This window comes from Malaclemys terrapin, chromosome 8, assembly GCF_027887155.1.
Source record: "Malaclemys terrapin pileata isolate rMalTer1 chromosome 8, rMalTer1.hap1, whole genome shotgun sequence".
Lineage (NCBI taxonomy): Eukaryota > Metazoa > Chordata > Testudines > Emydidae > Malaclemys > Malaclemys terrapin.
This window is the reverse complement of record NC_071512.1, coordinates 96,131,671-96,157,134: the sequence shown is the minus strand read 5'-3', so window position 1 is coordinate 96,157,134 and position 25,464 is coordinate 96,131,671. Positions and strand designations below refer to the sequence as shown.

Here is a 25,464-nt window from a genome sequence, read left to right as displayed (position 1 = left end):
GAATTTATAATCTACCAACACAGTACCATTAATTGTAGAACCCACTAGTTTAAGGGTATGCCGACATTTTTACAGTAAACCTTGTCCTTCAAGGGCTTCATAACTCATCTATGAAAGTTAATTCCTGAAGGGAACTTAGCCTGGGAACTATATATTTTTTTGTTTTCGTTCTTGCTTCCTTCCTCCCCCAACCACCAAATTAAAACACACACACACACACACACACTTCTGCTGTTTCTAAGTGCAATGAATGCTAAAGAGAAGCCTACTTCCCTTCAAATACCTTCCCATGTGCTTGTAGAATTCAACATTTCAAACAAGACTTTAATAAGTGATAATCCATTATATGTTCAACTCACATTGAGTAGTTGGCAGCAGGCTGCACATGACTGCAAATGAGAGGGGAAGAAGGCCCACAAGACATTGTCGCTGCTAAAATACATTCCACGTTATGGAAACAGTTGAGACCTCGGCTCCACTTTGCTATACCTGAGATATTTACCTTGACACTTAGCTACTAAAATGCAATAACTACACTTTACACAAGAAACTTGGCTATATATTGAGGCAAATTCACCTTTGTTCTTAACACTGACTTTGACATTGTGGTTTGAATTCTGGACCCACTAAAGTCAATGACTTGAATCCAATTGATTTCAATAGAGTCAGGGTTTCATCCTGTATTGTTTTAAGTCTATTTATTGAGGCAGTAGAAAACAATAGTTTTTTCCGGACCATTACAGCTTTATTGGGTCAGCTCTCTAACATTTCCACAAGAAAGTTCTTGCTTTTCTTAAGAAAAATGGACCTAAATATCAACCTATTTAAAATTTAAGTTATGGTGCAATAGAGTCAGGAAATCCAAAAGCAAGCTAATTTGGCTGCATTTTTTCCTAAACAGCACAGCACATATGGAATGTAAAACATAATACACCCAGTAATATGACAGATTCACTGATATTACATGGAAAATTCTGAAAAACTCTCTGTTCAGAAATCATTCTGCTGATAATATTTTGTGAATGTTTCCCTCCTGCCCTTTCTCTCTCTCTCTCTTTTTTTTTACACTGCGAAGGACATTTTCACCAAAAATATGATTATTGTTGCTTAGGAATTTGTCCTCTCCAGCTGTGCCTTGCTTGTTCGAAGGTCATAATCTTCAGTTTGTGAAATCATAATTATCGCTCTAGAAAGTTATTGTGATGTCATAAATAGAGGACAATGATGCCTTGAATGAAGGGAGAATCAGCAGGAGAAAATGAACTCTTAAATAACAAAGAACTTGTTTTTCTGAAAAGAGAAATACAGTACAGAAAATATATATCAGCAGAATTATCTCTAAATAGACTATTTTCTATGAGGTGTCAGTGAACCCTTTAGAATAGAATGGTAATTTCCTGGTTTTTGTCAATTTAACACAAACCTTCAAGTTTATTTTACCACAATAGTATAATAGAGCCTTGCTACTTTGCACTTTGCTAGTACACACACCATGGCATTCTTATAGAAAATGAAACCGTCTCTCTGCAATTCTTAGCAAAAACCTAATAGACAAGGTTCATAGCAAGGTCTTACTTTCCCGAGACTTCATTACTGTTAGAGCCTATGCCACAGATATTTACTACTGTATCACCAAGTATTAGAAATAAAATTAAACTACACTTTTCAAAGGGAGTGTTTAATTATCCTGGTTCCTATTTTGTTATTATGTTTGTTTGCTAACTTGATCACAAAAGTCAGTAACTCACAATGAGTGATATCCTATCTCCATTGAGCCAATGAGAGTATCGCTGTAGGCCCCACACAAAGCCTCTGTTTCATTTAAGCACCACTTAATTCCTGGAAAATAGGTCTTAACGGCGACTTGAGTGATTCACTGACCTTGGTCAGGCTCTCCGCACTGAATTTCACCCAATATGGACAACAAACAAATCAGACACAGGTATTCTGAATGCCAGTATTTGAGTAAAGTCATAAACATTCCACATATCATGTTTAGGAATATAAGTGGATTTCTATTGTCACTATAAATACAGCATGTCTCTCTTGGGCTACTGTGCATGAAATAAAGTAGGTCATAATTTTACTGTATGCAGTGATAAGGTATTAAAGGATTGAGCCACACCATGAATTCATAAAGAATTCTGTTAAAAAAAAAAAAAGACCTAACAGTGTGATTACATGGTTCTACCATCAATGCTGATTTTAGGTACATTTCTGGCCTGCAATGTAGATGATCAAAACCATCAATATACTGTAACTATTTAGCAACTAAGCAAAAGCCTTTAATGCAAGAGCCGGAATAGCCTGAAACGCCAGAGCAAGGTTGTTCATTGTCACTCAACACGGACACCTACACAAGATTGCCATAATTCAGAGTACAATAGGTGACAGTAATTTCATCTGCACAGAAGTACTATATTTCCAAAACTGTATCACAGCAACAGCCGCCTAAACCTTCTGGCTGCAGACATCAGCAGCAGACAGGAAAATGAAGAGGGGAATTAAAGCACAACAGCTGTAGTGCCACAGGCACCTGGCCCCAGGAATACACTGGGAGAGCAAAGGACACACCCACTCATCTAAATCATTAGCAACAACATATGGTAGGCTGCTGTTTGCCTTTTCTTATTGTGACTGGATTGTTTTCACCACAGGTATAACTAAATTAAGACAAACCCAGTTTTAGACATGTAGAGCTCATCATAAGACAGAATTCAAAGATATAAGCGATGTATCAGTATTCTTAAAATCCCCACCCCACTCTTACCGTTCCTAAGAGCTCCCTGGAAGCCTGAAACTGATCAAATGTTTTGTCCTTAGCTGTGAGCAGGATTTTTACCAGCACTAAAAAAAAATAATCATATTTGTTTCAATTTAAGTTCTAATGTGTATTATCACTATCATGATCTATATACTTACATAGCCCTCTGTAATGGGGTCAGCACCTGCCTCTCATGCATGCCCCCCTTTCTCTGTCTGATAGTGCCGGCAAACACCGTTCTTTTCGGGGGGGGCAGGAGGGAACCCACCTCATGGATGGCCCCCTTTCTCTCGGGTAGGTGTGAGCCTGCTTTTGGCTTTTGTTCTTTCCACCTCCCATGAGCCCCCACTCCCCCCAGTCCGGTGGTTCTCTCGGCTGGTCTTCAGCAGCTCAGCCCTCCGGCTGAGCCACCCACGCTGTCCTCCCTTCCGGGGAATACAGTCCAAGTTCTTTCTCAGCCCTGGTATGGGGCCATAGCTCTAAGGCTTCTTCACCAAGGCACTGCCTTTTTCCAACCACCCAGCGGGGGCCCCATCTTGGTACCGTTTCTGGGCTCAGTCTGCAACCAGACCAGCAGGAACTATCTAGGTACCCTCACCTGGTCTGGCCAGGTCCTGGGCTCAGCCTGCCCACACTAACCAGCCAAGCACTACTGTTGCTACTCTATCCAGCCAGCCAGGCACCTGGTCTTTGGCAGCCTTCCCTGGGCTTGGCTTTGTCTGGTGAGTTGTCTGCAGTGAGCTGTCCATGGTCCTGCTGCTCTTCATCTAGCCAGCCAGGCATCCAGTCCTCCCTCATCGAGCTCCACAAAGCATCTGAACTCGGCTCTGCTGCTTGTCTTTTATCTGGCCCCTTATTGGCTGCTCCAGCAGCCCCTCTGATTGGCTGCTCTTCTGCAGCCACTCTAGGCTGCTTGGAGGACTTCTCTCTGCTCTATTTTGGGGCAGAGTGCTGCAGGGCCACGAGACCTCCACATGGGGCCTCCAGACCTAGTCTACCCTGCCACACCTTCATCTGAACAACTCCAGATCCTTAACAGTTTTTCTCTTCACAATACCTGTTAATTAGAGTATTATCCCCATTTTACAGATGAGGCACAGGGTAGATTAAGTCATTTGACTAAGGTCACACAGGAATTCTGTCTATGAGCCAGGAATTAAACACATCTCTTCTGGCTCCTAATCCAGGCACTTATCCATCAGGACACACTGCCTACATCTCTAAACCTTCTACTAATGGTAGACACAGGAATCCCTTAGCGTTGACTCTTCTAGTTGCTATCTGCCATCTTTGATCCTTTGGTGAAAGTTGAGCATTTTGCTTCAGTCAGTGGTTCACAAAGCATCTGCTCCCCATTTGTGCAAATATACTATTCCAACATATATTACGCATCGTTAGTTATCAAGATGATGGGCACTTTATACATACTTATACTAAATTCTGGAGCAAGTAAATGTGCCTTTGTCCACTGGCAAGTCGTGTGTATTTGCTTCTTGAAAAGCAGTTATTTTGATAAATACACATATAAGAACTACATGCACTTTGCAAACAAAATATAAGAAAGAAACAAGTAATGTGGGACAGATTTTGGCTGTACAGGCCCTGAGGAATGCCCCATTAGCAGTTTCATACATCACCTTTATAACTATTACAATCATTTAAAGGACACTGTAAATTTACGCATCACATGACAAGCTTAGGCCCGTATCCTGCACACCTCACTCTTGTGAGCAACCCCATCAGCCTCAATGAAATTACTTCCATGAATGATGCAAATAGGACTGAGTTAATAGAATCATGGGGTTCCCAGGGACTGCCAGGTTCATCTAGTCCAGCCCTCTGCCAAGATGCAGGATGTGTTGTGTCTAAACCATCCAAGACAGATGGCTATCCAGCTTCCTTTGGAAAACCTCCAGTGAAGGAGCTTCCACAACCTCCCTAGGTGTCTGTCCCATTGTCCTACTGTTCTTACAGTTAGGAAGTTTTTCCTGAGATCAAATTAAGACATGTTTCTTGCCAGATGAGTTTACAACCTGAAGCTGTGATCTTGTAAAGACCTCTATATAGAAAGACCCACAAAATCAATGGGACTCCCCACAAATACAAGGGGCTGTCTGCATGGTGCTCCTGGCAGGATCAGGGTCTAAGAGACGGATCCTGTAAACTAACTCAGTGAGTAATCCACCAAGAAGTTGCAACTCATGTAATTTAGGTTGTGGAGGATTGGTCTTGGAGTAAGATCAGACAAACACAGGAAGGATGCTAGACAACTGTTCAACTAAAGGAAGGATGAGGGGAGGGACTTACTGATGATGAGAAGACAATATACTGTGGGAATAATTGCTTGGAAATAATGTTGATAGCATGGCATGTACACAGAGAAAGAGATTGAAATATATTCCCCTCTATTTGGCACTGGAGTACTGTGTCCAGTTTTGGTCCCCCCACTACAGAAGGGATGTGGGCAAATTGGAGAGAGTCCAGCAAAGGGCAACAAAAATGATTAGGGGACTGGGGCACATGACTTACGAGGAGAGGCGAAGTGAACTGGGGTTATTTAGTTTGCAGAAGAGAAAAGTGAGGGGGGATTTGATAGTAGCCATCAACTACCTGAAGGGGTTTTCCAAAGAGGATGGAGCTAGGCTGTTCTCAGTGGTGGCAGATGATAGAACAAGAAGCAATAGTGTCAGGTTGCAGTGGGGGAGGTCTAGGTTGGATATTAGGAAACACTATTTCACTAGGAGGGTGGTGAAGCACTGGAATGAGTTACCTAGGGAGGTGGTGCAATTTCCATCCTTAGAGGTTTTTAAGGCCCAGCTTGACAAAGCCCTGGCTGGAATGATTTAGTTAGTGTTGGTCTTGCTTTGAGCAGGGGATTGGACTAACTGACCTCCTAAGGTCTCTTCCAACCCTAATATTCTATAATTCTACAAGTCTATGCTTCCACCACATTCTCAAAATGAAGGATTACATATTCACACTCCTCTAGCATTTAACCTATTTTTTACCTATCCAGGGGTGACACAAACATCATCCCCCCCATGAGATTTTTAGGCTGGAAATATTAGATATTATCATAATAACGACTCAGCGCAACATCTCATAAGAAATGACACAAGAGTTAGTGGCATGACTGTGCAGTTAACCTTTGTCACCTCTGTATTTAGCTGACTGAGTATATTCCTTAACAAGGCACTTTGATTTATGTAGGAGTCATTTGCCTTCATAATAAATTTATTAAATAATTTTTTTTTCTTTCAGATTTGTCATGTGAAACGTGGTAATTGGTGTTTAAACCTGCACTGGCATGTCATGAAATGAGCTCAAACAATGTTCCATGTTCTTCGCTCTCCTTATCATAAGGAAGCTCAGTTGTCAGCATGAACACAGAGAGCAAGGATGAAGAGGGAAGGAGAGAAAGTTGCTAAGACTCTGGAGAGATCCTTGAGCGAAGAAGCTAAATAGTGACATTTATAGGAAGTGGATAACATACGCCTTTCACTCTCTTGATGAGGAGAAGTGTAATATAAACTGCATAGCACTATTATACATTATCAGGTTAAAGTGTGCACAGTTATTTTAGCACCATTATTTCCTTACTGTGTGTTATTCATTATCACCTACTTCAGTAATTTTTAACACTTTTCCCTTTTAACAGCACTCTCGGTCTGTATATATGTTTTGAGGGTGATGAGAGGAAGCTGAATAAAAGATTTTAACTACTAAAAGGTTTGTGACTTAGAACTGTAATGAATAGTCAACCCACCATGTTTTATACCCTATTAGTGGGCATAATGCAAAACCCTAGATGTCAACATCTACACAGTTTGGAGAATTCAACATCTGAACCTAGATGTGAATTTTGCAATTGGTGTATATTCATAAAGGCCTTCCTACTTCCAAACACCCAGAACTGACAACTGTGGGCTACTGGAAATCTAGATCTAGATCCAAACATTGTGTCTTGAGCCTGTCTCTAACTATTACAGAGAGATGAGTTGAGAAACAATTGCCATAGTCTATATTGAAAAGCAAATCCCGTCTGCCATTTTAATCAATCATTATAAATTTATCTTATAGAAGTCAGTTCCCAGTGCTTTAATTTTACTGTTCTCCCCCCCCCCCCCGCTTTTTTTGTTTGTTTTGTTATTATAAGCTATTGTTGGTTGGTGTCAACACTAAAAACAGACTCCAAAATAAGGTACAAATTATAGAAAATAGTATGGATTATTTTCTGCAGTCTTTGAAGCTGCAAAATTCTCACAAAAAACAGCAGGAATTCTGCTCCATAAAGGTTTTCAGAATCTGGACCTATAGTGTTGGGGGAAAAAAGTTATTCTGAAAAAAACAATTGTCTTAATGAGTTGACTTCCCCACTTTTAAGCCCAGACCTAATTTGTTTAACAAACTACCAATATATTCTCTTCTCATCTCATTCCTGTTCTATAAGTACAATTTTGCATTAGTTGGTTGGTTGGTTTTCATTCTAACTTGAATAATTTGGGTGGAATAATATTTAGAGTTTAATTACCTATATAAAATTTGCTAGGCTAAATGAATATATTAGAAAAGAAAAATGCATTGGGAAATGTATTTAACCTGAAAAGATTGCCTTACTTGTGCAATAAATTGTAAATCTCCTGCTTAACTAAAAATACTTGAAATGCTAAGATAGGGAAACTCTGAAATATGTTGTGATATAAAATTTACAACTGATCTTAATAAATCATGATAACCTGAACTATAAAGTTTGGTAATTTATGTGTATATTTTAGTTTTTTTCATGTGTTATATATTTGTAAGCATCTCATTTACATCTTGATTAGATCAACGATCACATAAAGCAGCATTTAGGTCTTGTTAGAATCTGAAATGACAGAAAGTTAACACAGTCAGGAAGCTGTTACATTCTAAAACAAAGACCACCAGATGTTAATGCGTTTGTGTTTTAACTACTGAGCGTTTAAGACTTCTTCAGTTTTCGTGTGGGCAACTGCAGCACTTGATGCTGTATTACATCAGACCTTAATTAAGATAATAGTCTGATTTTCAGAAGTACTCAGCACCTCCAGTTCTCATCAACTTCAATTGAAGACGTGGGTCTTTAATGAATGGATCATTAATATGGACTTTTCTAAATAGGTGCCTTAGCAGCAAAATCTAATGACAGAGGAGACTAAGCAGGCAAAACTGGCATGTAATGGTGCACTCGGAGGAAAACTTATCACAGTAGGTAAAGACCATGAACAAATCTGTTTCCACAGATGGTATTCAGTGCCCTGCCTGCTTTGAGGAGTCTTCATTCTCCTTCAGTTACTCCAAAGCTCAACCTTTAAAATGTGTTTCCTGCTCTCAGATTCCAGCATGTCTATGAACAGCTGTGATCAGGAAGCACACATTGGATACTGAAATGCAAACTATGATTAATATCACAACTATTTATCAGGTGCCCATCACCAGAGGATCTAGATGAAATTTTACTCCAGTTAAAGAAGAAAAATTGCATCACAAGCACTAGAAGCCAATACTTTATGACCTTCTACAGCAGCTGAGCAGTCTCCTTGAAGGGGGCCAAGATGATGAATAGCACCCAGCAGATTAAATGTCTGCAGGAACCAGTGGCTACCATTATTTGAAAGGCTGGAAGAAGAGACATATCCTACATCTCACCCTGGATGTGATCAGGCTGGGATTCTGCTATATTTCCAGCAGGATGGAAGTCTGGAGGCAAGTCTCTTTTGCCATGAAGACCCTGATCCAAAAGCAAATGAAATAAATGAGCATGGAAAGCTCTCCAGGTAGCTTTAGAAGTCCTATGCCCCCTACTTTTATTTTCTTGGAGGGAAGAAAATTATAAACATAATAGTTTGTCTTTCCAAAGGCAAAGTACAGACAGCCACTAAGTAATCCTCACTACACTTCCATACATTAGGTAGAGAAGTATTATTAACCACACTTTACAGAGTGGGGAGAAACAAATAGATGTTGTATTATATTCTATGTAGGTTCTTATAGTATCTGAGTGCCTTCCAGTAGTGCTTAAAACACATCTGTCACATGTTGTTCATTCCCTCATCCTCTCTCAGGGGAGGTGTGTGTGCAGTGGAATGTCTTGTTTTGATAGGGGTTTTTATATATGAAGTATGCTGTGATGTATTTCTGATATAGGAGGCAAGGTCAAAGAAATATACCTAAATGCCAGCAGCCACATCTTAAGTCACCAGCAGAGTCTAGAACACTGGCTCCCAGCTCTATAGCCAGTCAGTTCCCTAGACCATGCTACTTACTCTTTGTTCCCGATTGTACTATTCCTCAGTGGATGCATGCATAGGAAACTGCATTGGAGATGAAAGATAATATTTTACTAGCAGGTCTAACTGTAACTCAGAAACTGCACATTTTCTATGTCATGTCAAACTCTCTAGCCATTAGGATTTATTTAATATATTTTTAATTTGCTGGCCTAGTGGATGAGGCATTGGACTGGGATTCAGGTGATCTGGTTTCAATTCCCGGCTCTGCCACAGACTTCCTCTCTGACTTTGGGTAAGACGCAATCTCTCAGTGCCTTAGCTCCATATTTGCACAATGGAAATAACAATAACACTTCCCTTTCTCCTGTACTTTGTCTATCTTGCCTATTTAGATTGGAAGCGCTTTCTTTCATTGTTTGTACAGCATCTAGCACAATCTTTGGTGGGCCCTCTGGGCACTAACGTAAGACAAATTAATAATAATTTCATCAAAATATGTTAATAAAATATTGTATTTATTTTCAGCACCATTTCAGCTGATAGCTAATTATTAGAGCTGGTTGAAATTTTCCAAATTTTTAATTTTTCAGTGAAAAATAATATTTTTACACAAGTTTTCATTGAAAATTCATCCCAGTTGATGGTCTGCAACACAGCTGACTCAAAAATTGTGACATTTTGACAAAAAAGTTTGGGGTTTCTTTTTAAAATATGCTCCCATTTTTCTACCAGGAGTACTAATTTTATGTTGAGCCTGGATAAGCATTCCCTAAGGTCAATGGCTCACCAGTTTCAATTCTATTCTATATAAGTTTTTATACCCACCTCATGACCATAGTATTTGAGTACCTTCCAGTGGTGTACTAAGCAACTGTCACATGTAGTTCATTCTCTCTCATCTTCATCACTCCCTTGCCAGGAGTGGCAGGGAGGGAAATTGTTTGTGAAATGTGGTGTTTTGTTTTGGTAGGGTTTATTTTGAAATGTACATGTTGGTCTGTGTTTATGTTAGAGAAGGCAGGTTGAAGAAGTGTACCTTGCACTTAGAGTGGAAGCTGGTAAGGTTGGGAATGGTCCTTGCAGTTCATTTCACAGTCTCCGACTGCCCTCCGAGAAAGCTGTCCCTCCACAGATGAGATTTACCCTGACCGTAGAAAGTTCCAGTGTGCCTGAGGAGTGGCGTTGTCAAGCACAGTCTTCATCCTGGAGCTTTAGGGGATCTTTTAGCTATGCTGGGCTCATGCCATTGAGCACCTTGAAGATAAAGACCAAGACCTTTAACTTGACTCAATGATGTACTGGAAACCGGAGAGCAGAGGATATGTTTGATGTGCTTGCAGTAGCCGGCGTTGCTTAAGACACGTGCTGCATTTGTCACATTGTGCACTGCTTCTTATACAATGAGCTATTAGAAAACTGCATAAAATGTTCAATAGACATGTACTGAGCTAATCTGTTCAAGAGAATTGGCCTGGTAGGCAAACCTAGGAGAAAATACCCTACACTTCTGCTTGGAGGGAGAGCAGAATAGTCAAAGTCTGGCCAGTGGATCTAAGAAGAGAGTTTTGTTCGAAGTCAGAAGCTTTTTTCCTGATAAAACCTCTTAAATCAACATACAGCTTAATCTCAGATTCTTTTTCCTATTGTGGTTTAGATATAGTGTAAGAAGACAGACACTGGCAGAGATTTACAATATTTAATCTCCAGCACACCATTTATCCAGCATTCATAATGATGTGAAATTATATATACATATATGTATATATAAATAAACAGATGTTACATGACTACTGGCTGCTTTGTAAATTCTTAGGACAAATTTTACCCATCAGGAATTTGTTTCTCTGAAGCTCTGCCATCTGCTTAGCCACAGTCGTTATACCCATAATTCCTTCTACGCTCATTTCAAAATAAAAGGTTCTTTAAAAAAAAATCAATACCTCTAACAAGCTTCAATTTAATTAAGAGGATGACAGGTACAGATAAAAGATAGGAGTTTATTTCTTATCATAATGATGTTTCTGCCTAGGCTACTGCACTGCTGTTATTACTGATACCCACACATCCTCTCCTACAAAAATATCTACATAATGCGGACTAGGGTCAGCAACATGATACACATTAGCACCTGAGCAAAGGGGAGGACATGTCACTTTGAGCCACAAGACAGTGAACCGATGGCACTGGAATTCACACCACAAAATTGCCTTTTCTGGCAAGACCCTCCCACACTTGACAGTCGTAGTTAGTGATTGTATCTTGGCCACTGTAGGAGAGACAGGGGAGAATTAAAACGTGTGGAGAAAGCTATGTGTAACCCCCGGGGAGTGTATATTACAGTTTTCTCTCTGAGCTGATCTACGGAGGATCTGAGCGGTTACAATCCCCAACTACAGAGCTTTAGCTCAAGATGTAGCAGCTCATCCTTTTAGTTTAAGTCCCTGGTTCAATTCCCGGTGTGCCAGCCAAGATGAGGTCTGTCACATAAGTGGGGATTCATCGGGATTCAAATTGCTGCCTTATGAAATATACTCACAAGACCAAACAGCCAATGTCAGTCGGGTTTATCAATATGATATAGGGAAAAGGTTCTATATGATACCAGTCTCCGAAGAGCAGTCCTGAGCAGCAACGTTACATTCATCTTATGCCGAAGGCGTGCTCCCCGAAGTTACATCCTTAAAGCCTTAAAGGTATGATATACATCCTTAAAGCCCTACTTGTTTAACCAGTAAAAGGTATGATATACATCACCTGAAACTGGATTCAATTAATCAGCTTTTTACCTGGTTTGTTTCTGACACCGTGGTGTATCCCTTTATCTTTTGTTCTGAACCCACACATTCCAGGTCATGATGAAGCCTTATCTTTGTTCTGGGTACGTGCACAGCAGGTACTATGGGGCGTGAAGACACCTCCCACACCTGTACCAGCATAAATAGGTATGTGAAAGTAATTCCCTGTCCATTGCTACAAGGAAACAAATACATATCCTGATACTGACAGCTTTCCTATCTACATAACATCAGCTGGTGCAAAGTGCTTTGGGATTCTCAGCATAAGATTATAATCAAGGTACAGGCCAATTTGGGCTATATAACTGCTAAATTAATGCTTAATAATATGTATACTTAAATGCTTGGAATATATACTGTGGGTAGCATTATCAGCATAATACATATGTATGCTAGCCAGCATATATAAGTCAACAGCATCTATAAAGGCACAAACAATTATGCATGAATGTTTTATTTAACCACTGTGTATGCATTCTGAGCTCTAGCCAGTATGCTTTATAAATCTCTAGAACTAAATAAACGATGTTACCAAATGACTTTCTATGCAGAAGTATTTATAAAACCCTAGCTGTGGTTTAAAATGTGCATATATACAAAAATCTCTAAATATGATACTTTATAACTCAATGTTTAAAGACACACACAAAAAATCTATAAGTGAGATGCAACTACATACTCCACATACACCCTGTGATGCTGGCATATTGTAAGGTAATATTTGATCATCTGCATTATAAGCCTCTAATTGTGTAAATCACCAGACAAGAGAGAGAGAGACTAATTAGTGTGAAATGCTGGCCTCCAACAGAAGGTAGTATGGTTTCAGAGGGGTAGTCGTGTTAGTCTGTATCAGCAAAAACAACAAGGAGTTCTTGTGGCACCTTAGAGACTAACAAATTTATTATGCCCAAATAAATGTGTTAGTCTCTACGGTGCCACAAGGACGCCTCGGTTTTTTTTTTTTAGAAGGTAGTATGTCCTGTCCCACACGGAAAGCACATCAATACCAGAGCCAGATAAACTATTGTGGAACATCAAAGCGAACAAAAAACTCATTGTTGATTGCTCTCCCTCTTCCCCCAAACGATGAGGAGACATGCAAGTGAATTCCTTCCATCAGCTAAATATTCAATTAGAAGCAGAAGGGGGGGAAGGGATAAATAAAACCCTAACAAGGTGGAACTACATCAGGGGTGGGCAAACTTTGTGGCCCAATGCCACATCGGGGTATGGAAATTGTATAGTGGGCCATGAATGTTCATGAAATTGGGGGTTGGGGTGCAGGAGCAGGTGAGGGCTCTGGCTAGGGGTGTGGGCTCTGGGGTGGGGCTGAGGGGTTGGGGATACAGGAAGGTGCTCCGGGATGGGACCGAGGGGTTTGGAGGACGGGAGAGTGATCAGGGCTGGGGCAGGGGGTTGGGGCATGGGAGGGGGGCAGGGTGCAGGCTCTGGGCAGCACTTACCTCAAGCAGATCCCAGAAGCAGCGGTATATCCCCCCTCCGGCTCCTACGCAGAGGTGTGGCCAGGGAGATCTGCATGCTGCCCCGTCCGCCGGCGCTGCCCCTGCAGCTTCCATTGGCTGCGGTTCTCGGCCAATAGGAGCTGTGGGGGCCGTGCTTGGGGTGGGGGCAGAGTGTGGAGTCCCCTGGCTGCCCCTACATGCAGGAGCCAGAGTGGAAATGCTGCAGTTTCCAGGAGCCGCGCAGAGAGGGGCAAGCCCCTGACCCCGCTCCCCGGTGGGAGCTTGAGGGCCGGATTAAAATGTCTGGAGGGCTGGATGCAGCCCTCAGTCTGTAGTTTGCCCACTCCTGAACTACATCCTTGTGCTGCTTGGACTCTGAGGGACAAGAATTACTGAGCATAAGCAAAAAAATCCCCAGTGCTTAGCCTGAGGTAGCCCTAAAGGGCATATCAAGCTTGCTTATTATAGAAGCTTCTATTACTTTTTGAAAGTTAAGATTGGAACTCATTTGTTTACCTGCTTTAACCTTGTAATTAACTCTCTTTTTCAATATAATCAATCTTTAGACAGTTTATTATAAAATTGGCTACAAACATCTTTGGTATGAGAGCTCAAGTGCAATTGACCTGAGATAAATAAATAAATTAATGGAGATATCCTATCTCCTAGAACTGGAAGGGACCTTGAAAGGTCATTGAGTCCAGCCCTCTGCCTTCACTAGCAGGACCAAGTCCTGATTTTGCCCCAGATCCCTAAGTGGCCCCCGCAAGGATTGAACTCACAACCCTGGGTTTAGCAGGCCAATGCTCAAACCACTGAGCTATCCATCCCCCCCTCCAGCTAAGTGACTAGTCCATGGGAGTGGGAGTAACCTGAATATTGCTGTGATCATTGGTGTAAGGGACCATCTATCACAAAGGTATGCTTACCTGGGTGGCAAGACAAATCAGAATACCCCAGGGGACCATCTGTGTCCTGGGGCTGTTATAGTGTCTGAGGAGTTTAGACTTTAATAATTGGTTAGTGAAATCTTAGTATAGAACTCACAGCCATTCTGGGGGTTGTGCCCTGTTTCCTAACAGTCTGCCCTGAGGTTTGTACACCCTTCAAGCTTTCAACTGATATAAAACAAAACACTGAACTCCCAAGTGTCAATGCTCAATTTAAAAGTTATAATAGGTATTTTATATTTCAGTCAAGACTACCTGGCCTGGGGTATTTATCAGAGAAATAAAGAGGCCAAAGCAGCCAAAAATTCCTTAAAATGAGGCATGCCACTGAGTGAAATAAAACACTAGATGCTACTTGTACATACATTTCTCTCTCTTCTTTTCCATATACCATATGCACACACACTTCTCTTGAATATGGATTCTCTTTTCATTTTATGAAATTGAGCAGCAAGATCCCAAAATTACATTAAAGCACAGTTGCCAAATCTAAACAACATTATGGCCCTTAATTCTGCATTTATTTCCATCCACTTCTGTCTTTCCTTCTAAGGCCCTGTTTCTCCAACTGGCTCTGCAGAGAGCCCATGAACTTCAGTGTACCTCTGAGTGGGTGCAAGGGTCTGCTCACACAAACCACTTGTGGGATGGGGGCCCAAATTCAGAACACACCTCCTGCTTGGATCCTGGGACAATTTCCCCCTTTTAGCCCCTTTCTCAGCCTCTGTGCAGACCTGACCCAGAGTGAGCAGAGGCAGTTCAGCATCAACAAAATTCTTCTCAGAACAGTAGCTCCCATTAAGGGAAGTAAACACAAACACAATATACGATATTTATGGATATACTGCAATCTGGTAAATTACCAAAGGTATTATTTATATAGAACCTTTTGTTCTAGAAAGATCCCTGTCATTTTCCTTGCTGTGCACTGCAATACCATCTATCTTGTTTCACAGCCAGAAGTGCCTCTCTATCCTTTTGTCTTCCTTTCCTCAGCAGCTCAACTATTTTTTGAGACACACAGGGTAAGTGTCAACAGGTGTGATGGAGCGTAAAAAGGTATGTGTGCCTGTGTTTCCATAAAAGACCGTATGAGCATGACGTATGGGCAGGGAAGGCATAATTCCCAGCCAAGAACACTGGAACATCTGTCTGCCTTCAGCTTGTTCACCTATGGTAAAGGCTACATACCATCACTAATCCAGCTGTGGAAGGCATTAACATTTTAAAATAAAAAACAATAGCTTTTGGGGCTACTCAAGGCAAGATTTTTACTTCTTTGAATTAAGCAGAATGATGCATGTTTGAAATATAAAAAGCAAAAAAAAAAAAAAAGTTCCTCCCACTCTTTGACCTTGCACAGGAGATCTTGCAGATCAGATCAATTATAACATGGCTGAGTTTCATGTGAATAGCCCAGCATTGCTCAGAAACCTGTTCCACATTATAACTGCAATTGCTGTGTTTTGACTGTATACATTTTGGGCAATATCAAGCCACTGATTTTTTTAAACCAGATTTCCCATTAATTTCATCGAGGAAGTGACCTAAAAGTCAAGTCAAAAGGCCATTGTCACTCGAGCTGGGCAAAAATTTTTTGGACAAATAGTTTATTCACACACACACACACACACACACACACGCAAACGCAGTTTCAGGTCAACAAACTTCAGGAAATCAACATGAATTCGCTAAATTGTTTCAGCCAAATAAATGTTTCAGATTCACAAAACCAGAGGAGGAGAGAATCTGAATATTAAATATATTAATTGGAGCAGGAATTGGAACCAAGGTATCCCCCCTGCCAGCTGAGTGCCCTGACCACCACAGAATCATCCTCACTGACTTTGTCTGTTTCAATTAATATGTAATTGTTTATGCAAAGTGGAACAACTTCAGAAGGAGAGATTGAGGGTGATCCACTGCAGAATACCTTACTGCGCAGTAGCTGAGCACTCGCCTGCATCATGGGAAACCCACGTACAAGTAAGTGCCTGCCTCCTCTGATCCAGGAAGAGTGGGGATTTGAACTCTTGCCTCCCACACTCTAACCATGAGGCTTTTGGGTGGTAGAGGACCTCCTCCAGGTTTGTGAAAAGTGTTTCCAAATTTCCTTCACTTTTAATAATAAATAAAATGCAATAATAAACCATTAAAATGCTCAAAATCAAAATGAAATGTTTTGTATGACTCAAACCCATTTTTTGTTTGTGTTTTGCTGAAAAAATAAAATTGTTTTGGGTCAATCAAACCAATTTTGTTTTCGGTTTATTCAGCAAGCCAACCAACCGATAATTCGCACAGCTGTAATTGTCACTCGCACACACTTACAATCGCCTACAGTACCAAAGACAACAATTTTTCACATATTCCTGCAATATTTTCCTATAGGTACCAGAACAACCCACATTCAGTACTTTCCATTCTCAAGAACTATCATGAGTTTAAGTGGGATATTCAAAAAAACCTCAGTGTTAGCCAGTGGTCAAACTCCCATTGAATTCAATAAAAGCAGAGCTAGGCCAATGCTGAGAACTTGTGGAAATCTCACCTTTATGTTTGTTATCCTATTGCCACACTGGCCCAAGCCCAGAGATCGGCTCTCCTAGTAGTTTATTCTTTCCCTGGATGGAGGAAAGCCGAGAAGGGGTCTTTCTGGAGACGCTGGTCCAGGCATTCTGCTGCTAATTAATGGACAAAGCTACGGTGCTGTAATAACTTCCTACTATTTTCAGTGCTGGCACTGTAATACCTTTAAACAATCTTTCTGGCTAATTCCAGCAGTCTCAGTTCTACAGTCCCTTAAAATTCCAGCCTCACTTCACTTAAATAAAATGTGCCACTAGTGTAGCTCAGTAATGAGTATGTGAGAAACAGACAGACAATTACATTTCCTTACTATTGAAGCTACAATGTGTGGGAAGAAAATAAAAAATGAATGAAATAGTTACATTTCCCCAGATGCCTTTTGAAGACAAGAGATGGATGGGGGGGAAACAGTTTATGAGGGTTAGTACAAAAGAATCATGCTGGGCTGTTTTTATTTTATTTTTTTAACATATGACTGTGTTTACATGCTTCAGCACTTCTTGTTGATTTCATAAAATACCTGGTATGACCCAAAGCCCTCAGACCAAATTCCCCTGAGCTTTGAGTGTCCAAAATCCAGACTCAGACTTCAAGGTTTGGCCTCTTCTCTAAAATATATCTGCTTTCTCCTGTTGATTCCCAAATGATGAATTGATTGTGAATTGAATTCAGCTATCCAGTTCATGTCCCTCAAAAACTATTCATCTGGAAACTGTATAACAGTTCTTCTATTCCCTCTGTCCCAGTGAACTCGCCCATTTAATTGGTAATATGAAATTATTTGTGATGTGTGTGGCGCCTCAGTGTCCACATCCAGCGGTGCAGGTGCTGAAGGTGGAAACAGTGTACAGTATTTGTGGTGTTGTTACTACTTCAAGCCAGGGGGTGCAGCAGCACCCCTTGTCCCAGCACCTATGTCCACATCCTTAATTCCACCCACTGGTAAAAGCTGGAAATCTAGACCTATATGGGAGAGAAGTAGGTCTATAATTTCTTCATTCTCTGGACCTCTTTCTAAGGGAAAGCCATCTTCTTGAACCATCTGTTCATCCAGTCCTCCTCTGTGTGGTTCTCAGAATGCTTCATTTGGAAGCATGGACCACTGATGTGTAATAGACACAACTAGTTTGAGAACTTCTGCGATATGTAATGAAAAGCTTTCCAGGCTGAAAAATGGATGGAAATACAAGTAGTGGGATTTCTTGATAGCCGTTTCTGAAAATTCTGAAGTTGAAGAGGTCTTGGGAGCAAGCAGGTCCCTAGCAGCATGAAAAAATGTTAACACAAATGTTGCACAAACACAGGGCTCTTCAATGGCCACAGTTATTCACTCCAGATGTCCTCCTTTCTAGCTGCAAAAAGGTTAGGGTAGTAATAACCTAGCTATTCTTTTCACAGGCAGCATTTCTGTGAGAAATACAAGCTCAGTGAAAACCTCCACTCACTGTACAACAGTGGTAAAAAAAGGCAAACAAAAGTGAAGCTGTACAAAGAATGGGATAGAAAACAACAGTGAAAAGTTGTACAATGCCATTATAGAAGTCCACCTCACCCAGAATGCTTGGCTCAGTTCTTGTCACCCTCTCTGAAAAAAATATACCCGAAATAAAAGGGGTTCAGGGATGAGCAACCAAAATTATTACAGGCAAAGAAAGATATGTGGGGACAGACGTGAATAGACTGTTTAGTTTAGAGAGGAGACAAATAAGAGGGGACAGGACCAAGGTATACACGAAAATGAATGGTCTAGAGAAAGTAAATTGAGTTCTCCAATCTACCCTCCTTCCATACAAAAACTGGAGAAAGACAATGAGATTTAAAGGCAACACATTTAAAACTGATAATAGGAAATGCTTTTTATCAGAATAAAACAAAACAACCTCACAACATTAACCTGTGGAACTCGCTGACATTTGATATGACTCAAGAATTTAGTAGAATTCAGTAAAGGATAGGCATCTATGTTGGACAATGAGAACATCCACAGTTACTTTGATTATATCTCTTTAAAAAAAAATCTTAACTCTCATGCTACAGGAGATAAACAACCAGTAACAGACAAGGGTTAGAAATAAATTTCCTCTATTGGAAGGTTATTCCACCACTGTCCACTACAGAGTTTCCTGCAACCTATTTTGAAGCACCTGGTGCTGGCCACCATCAGAGACAGGATACTGGACTAGATGGACCACAGATCTGATCCAGTCTGGCAATTCCTATTTGACTATATAAAAACATATTAAAGTCCTCTATTTCTGTGTTATGTCCCAATTAAGTTGTTAATTCCTCAGGACAGGAGGAATACCTCAGTTAAAACCTCACTTATTTGTTCAGCAAAGCACTAAGCTCTTCTGTGGCACTGCATAAAGTAGTAAATTAACTGCAATAAGTCATATGCTTTCCCATTGTCATTAGATCATCCATATCTGGATTTCTGGGTTTGACAGAATTCTAGCCACGGCAGAATCAAGTTGCTAGCCCATAAGTTGCCAGTAATATCTTTGATCTTAGGATGAACTCCTTAGAGAAAAACCCAACTTTTGTGGTAGATTTCCACTTTAGGCACAGCCCTAAGCAAGGGATGGTGTATTTGTTTCACAACCCTAAGAGAAGCCTCAGCAGGCATTTGGTCTCAGAGATACCAATGGGACCACTTGTGGAGTACAGTACTACTTAGCATCAGTAAGAGTGGCAGAGTCTGACTCCAAATAATTCACCAGCAACACAACTTTATACAGGAAAAATCTGAAAGCTGGCAAAACTCCATTTTCCCCCCATATCCACATCTACAAGCAAAGTTGAGAGTCAGCAGTGAACAGGGAAGAAGGGGTTAAGGATCTTAAGATCCTCTCTGTTTTGGTGCATTAATAAAAAAAAGAAGAAAAAGAAATTCTGTGACATTCCCACATCAGTGGTACAATGCTCCTCTGTGAATCAAACTATCTAGTTTTATTCCAGACATGCTCTCCTTTAGCAAGCAATTCAAGGCCGTACATTCCAAGACTTGATACAAATTTGAAAACAAGACTCAGAGTAGGTTTCATTTTATTGTTTGAAGAAGTTAAATGGGGTGAACAGTAGAGTCTCACAGTAGGAAACGATAGACTTCACTGCCTTGAAACTAATTTGTCAGACATCTACCAGCATTACCTTCAGTGGGAAACAGAGTGCTACAGTACGCAGGTAAGAGACGTTTTTAAATACAGAAAACTGCATTAACATATAATTAACGGTAGGAGTTAAACACAAAACATCATACAAAATTAGAGGAACGCATTCCCAATGGGGGGGCTTTAGGACATTATTTACTGCTTGCTTAGCTCATTGCCACTGTGCTAAGGTATTATAGCCCTCAGGGCATGTAAAATCATTAACCACTTTTGAGCCTCTTTTGACCATTGCATCTTACTCTGTAAACTCCCTTTATTCTGTGGGGTTAACCCAGAGCCTTAGCATTATTGCTATAATTGAAATCAAGGCTAATGGAGAGCTCTTAAAAAGGAAGAACCACACAGGAGGCTACTACGATGTAAAATTCCCCAAGCTAAGTTTGGTCTCATTTATTAAAACACTTGCCTAGAGCACACCTGAGGGAAAGGTACCTATATCTCTTCATGCCATCTATATACATGACCTCTAGAGGTCCTCTGCCACTGCTTCCATCATTTACAGCTCCAGAGAGACGGTACAGCAGTCTGTGACCTCCAAATTCCTGTATGGTCCTAGGGGAAGACTCCAAATAGGAACCTCTGGGAAGCAATCTGCCTTCCAAGGGTGACTCCTAGATGTATTTTGCTGCTCCATGAGAATTTGATGTAGTTCACCCCTATCTACAATTGCCAGGAAATTATGTCAGCCCCTTGCTAGCAAAAATGAGCCCTTAACACTTATAACAAGTTAATGTGAGTGTGGAGCGCTGCCTCTGCTGGGTATAATCAGAACTGCTCACTTGTGTGTCACAGGCTCTGTAGTGCTATCAAGTACAGGAGAGTCTTCTTTAGTACAAATAATAGGAACTTGTGCTTTTAAAGCAGACAGATCTGAGTTCTATCCTTACGGTTACCAGAGAGTTCTGAACGGGCTCTGTATGCAACATTGGGAAGTGCTAGATGGGCACAGGCTGTTTCTGCTGACATAGCTGGAACTCAACAGGGACCATAAGGCAGAACTCTTAGAGACTGCAGTAAACCTGCAGGTCTGGGAGACTCTGCAAAGCAATCACCAGCTGTGACTTCTAGCAGCAGACTGTGAACTTTCACTCAAAAATTCTGGTGGCTTCTTGGATCCTCATACGACTTGGATTCTTTCAGGCCCAAGGGATACTCTACTGAGCACATACATTTGTTTTCAAGTCAGCAGGACTTTGCAAGCTAAATCTAAAATGGTACAACAGCACTAAAAATCGGAGTATTCGGTTTCCTCAGATGCTCTGATCTGCCGTCTAAGTTACTCACGCAGTCTAGGCCACTCTTGTGGCTATAATCCTCTCTCCTCGCTTCTTCTATGCTACGTGCAACTGCAGTCCTCATTAGGCTTCTTTCTGTCATTCTGAAAACCACTCTCAGCTTCCATGTTCTACTCCAGTTCTTTCCCAGCTTCCCTCTTCCACACCTATTAGCTCTCAGCTTCCTCTTTCATGCTCTGCTACCTGGGAAACCTCAGATATAGTGGGATTTTATTTTAAAGCTAAAAAAAGATAATCTGCCCAGTAGGACTCCATCAGCTGCCTTGAAATGAAACCTCAGCTCTTCAGATCATTCCCATCCTTCGTTTGCTCCCTCACTTAGAAACAAGGGACTTTACACCAATTAAAATACTCTGTGCCAAGCAGCAATAACGATCCATATCCCACAGTTCCTCATGCCAATTTGAGATGCCCTTTTATTTGTTCCATCTTATTCTGGGTATTTCATTATCTCCTCTGAATGCTCTAGGCACAAATACAGGAACATATTGCCTTAATATTTAAGTTTATATCCCCTTCTGTCATACAAACGAATAACGCTAGATCTCCTTAAGGACAGATATTGGCTTAATACATTTAGAGACCATTATGATCATGTAGTCTGACCTATGTAACAGAGGCCATGGAATCTCAGCCAGCGATACCTGCTACAAGCCCAGAACAAGACCAACTGAGTTAGAGAGTTTTTAAAAATCAAAATGTCCAAACCTGATTGGCCGTGCACAGGTGCACAAGAGGGATGTGGGAGAAGAGAAGCTTGCACAGCAGCAAGTCACAATATCACTTGGGAGTGAACCTACTGCCACATGCTAGCACCACCAGATGTTCTAGAACCCCAGAAGGAGTGGGGGAGGGTGGGGCCACGGTCTCACGCCTCTCTCCCCATACCAGCCAGTAGAGCTCATCAGTTATGGACAGGAGAATATACCATTGCAGCAGGCACTTTTCTAGGGCCCCCAAGAAGAATTCAGCAGCACTAGCTGGATTTCTGCCTGTTGCAGCCCTTCTTCCTTCAGCTCATTTCAGGCACTTTCATCCATCGATCTTAAAGCCTTTCACAGAGGAGGGAAGTTTCATTATCTTCATTTTACAGATGAGGAAACTGAGGCACCGAGAGGTGAGGTGATCTGCACAAATTCATGCAGCAGGTCACTAGTGGAGCTAGGACCTGAACTGAAGTGTCCTGAGACATTTTCCTATGCTTTAAACATATGACCACCCTTTCTATCCTTCACGTATCCTCCACTGAAGGCAAGGGCTGTAAGGCACAATGGTTTGTGCTGGGGGGGCCGTCATCACAGTATGTGAGTACCTTCTGTTGATAAAGAACCAGTGTGGCATCAAGTCAAATACAGACCCCTTCAAACAAAGCCCCACAGATCCTGTTGCAAAGACGGTCAGTAATATTGAAGAGCTGGCTTTGGGCCTGGACTATGCTGATGTTTATTACAGTGGTACCTAAGGACCCACCAAGAATGGGGCCCCATTGTGCTCCACAGTCCCTGCCTTGGAGACCTTACAGACAAAATAAACAAAGATGGGATGCGGGGAGGGGTAGAAGACACAGGCAGAGGGAACAATATGATGGCAGCAATTCCTTTATTTGGTGGGTTTGGTTCAGAGGAAAGAAAATTGAAGGGAGATGGTACACTGAAGGGAAGAAGGTAAGGGGGTTAGGGTAGGGGAAGGGGGCAGACATGGAAGGAAGTGGAGATGAAGCGATGGGGTGGGAGAAAGAGGGATGGAGCAAACAGCCAATCAGCACAGAGCAAAGAAAGTCCAGTCAAAACCGTAGAATGTCAGAAGGTCCCAGCTTTGGCTGCTCCTGCTGGCTAGAGTATGCGGCTGGTTCTTCTCCAGGTCTTCTAGGTCGAGACCTGTCAACAAACTGAATGGGAACCCCTACTGACTTGCCCTCCTCTGCGTGCGGGCATGATTTGGCCAACCTAGCTGATTCACAATTGGTAGCTTCTAGCCATAACGTGACTATCTCAGTCACAGTCTGTAAGTGCATACATGGGGAACAGAAATCTGATAGCAGAAGGCTTCTCAAGCAATCAGAGAAAGGTATAACAAGATCAGGTGGTTGGAAGTCATAGCTAGACCAACTTCAGAGTGGAACTAAGGCTTCGTTTTTAACAGCAAGGGTAATTAACCATTGGAACAAAGCACCAAGGGTTGTGATGGATTCTCCATCATTGGCAATTTTTGAATCAAGATTGGATGTTTTTTCTAAAAGAGCTGCTGTAGCTCGAACAGGAAGTAATCCAGGGAAATTCTACGGCCTGTGCTATACAGGAAGTCAGTCTAGATTATCACAATGGTCCCTTCTGACCTCAATCTATGAATCTTTGAATTTAGTGCATGCCAGGGACTAAGTGCATAATTTGATTTTCAAATGCTTTCAAAGGAAGCCATTCCCCCACCAACTCCACAGCCAAAAGGTTTCCAAATATGTTTGGAAAAACAATAATTTCTAAAGGAAATCCTATTATTTGACCACCAAGTTAAATCCTGATAAAATTTTAAACACGGCCAACTTTCAAACAGTCCAAATGGGTTTCTGTAACAGAAACCCACTGAGAGCCCCTTCACTTTTTAATCATGAAATAAATAAATTAAATAATCATTTAATTATTTAGCCTGCAGTAAAGAAGCACCTTGTGCTCCTGTAATATCCAGAGACAGCTTACCAACTGCTGTTTATTTGGATCAAAGACAAGTACTACATATGTTCACAATTTGAACATTTTCTTAAACAATGTGCTCAGAAAAGGAAACAAACGTAGTTTCAAAACAGGGCGGTTGAGAACAAAACTGAAAATCCTAAATGTGTTTCTGCTCAGCCAGGGGCTCTCAAACTTTTGCATAGTCCATGCTATGTCTGAGGGGATTATTTTGTGGACACCTCTGCACCATTTCTGGTTGAGCCAACTATCTCCTCTCCCATTGGCAATTGAAGGGACCACCTCCATCCACTTGTAATTTCTACTAGCTTTTACCTTGTTCCTTGTAATTTAAAAGTCACTAAAGTTCTTATGACATTTGTGAAGTGTTGTGCAGTAACACGCTTAAGCCGTGGGGATTCTTCCATTCTCCCAAAGACACAACAGTGAACAGCATCATCTTCCATTTGCTTTCAGCACCACATGAGCTGCAAATGATCAACCCATAAAACAGCCCATGAAAGCAAAGATTCTTTTTCTCTGCTTGTGTGGCCAGAGAAGAGAGGAGTTTCATGTGATGGTGAATGAGAGCTCTAAAGTGGATATATATGACAGAATGAAAGACTTGTAGCTTTCCTAATAGCCAATGTTGCTAATTAAAACTGTTTTGGAAGAACGGAGACTAGCACATTATTCACCCAGCTATATGCTATAAATAAGAGACGCAAACTGACGTGAATAGCTTTCATATGTCAGCTGAATAAATAGATTTGATTGTGCCTTTTAAAATAGCATATCCAGACATACAAGGTAGAGAACTGAGAATTGCTAGGATATTCTCCTTTATCAAACAGCAATTATTTATTATACCATATGCGCTATGCAGTATCATTTCTCTCTTGTTTTCCAATTTATTTTTTTCATCTTAAATCAGGGCTGTTTATACTCTTTCACAGGATGTGTTCAGTTGAGGATCTAGGCAACAATGCAGCAGTGTATGAGACATCTACGTTATTGAGACCGGTGATATCAAATGTACCTACCAAAGAGTATCATAGGATGTAATAACAAGTCTGGAGGAAAATAGATTAGACTACAGAAAAATAGATACACTGATTTCTTTCTTTTCAGCAGCAATTACAAAGGGCACTCAAAATGCAACATGCTATTACAGAGAATATTCACAGGATATATATGGTCAGCAAATGCTCATTAAAAAAACCCAAAGCTAAAACCCTTGAGAACATCTGCTGACATTAGCAGTCCTGTTATCCTCAGTGAACACCCCAAAAATGATTTTTACCATCAGCAACAAGTTTACAAAGTTATTTGTTTTAAATAGAATTACCTCCGTCCTGTATGAAAAATTCCTTCCAACCATGAAGACTAGATCCCACTCACAGCCACCATGTCTTGCTCACTGTTTAAAACAAAACAAATGAACACCAATTAGAAAATGACATTTACTAATCCAGAATTCTGATGAACTTGAAGTCATACACATACCCTAGTACA

The 25,464-nt window shown here is 41.1% G+C and overlaps 1 protein-coding gene across 2 annotated transcripts in view; it reads right to left on the bottom strand.

Annotated features, from left to right (window-relative positions):
- Positions 1-25,464, bottom strand: part of DAB1 (DAB adaptor protein 1) — a 701,405-nt gene that overhangs the window by 341,980 nt on the left and 333,961 nt on the right. For both annotated transcript variants that reach the window (XM_054038504.1, XM_054038506.1), the window contains exon 2: positions 25,298-25,369. The gene's annotated coding sequence lies outside the window, so the exon portion shown is untranslated. The remainder of the gene's footprint in view (positions 1-25,297; positions 25,370-25,464) is intronic.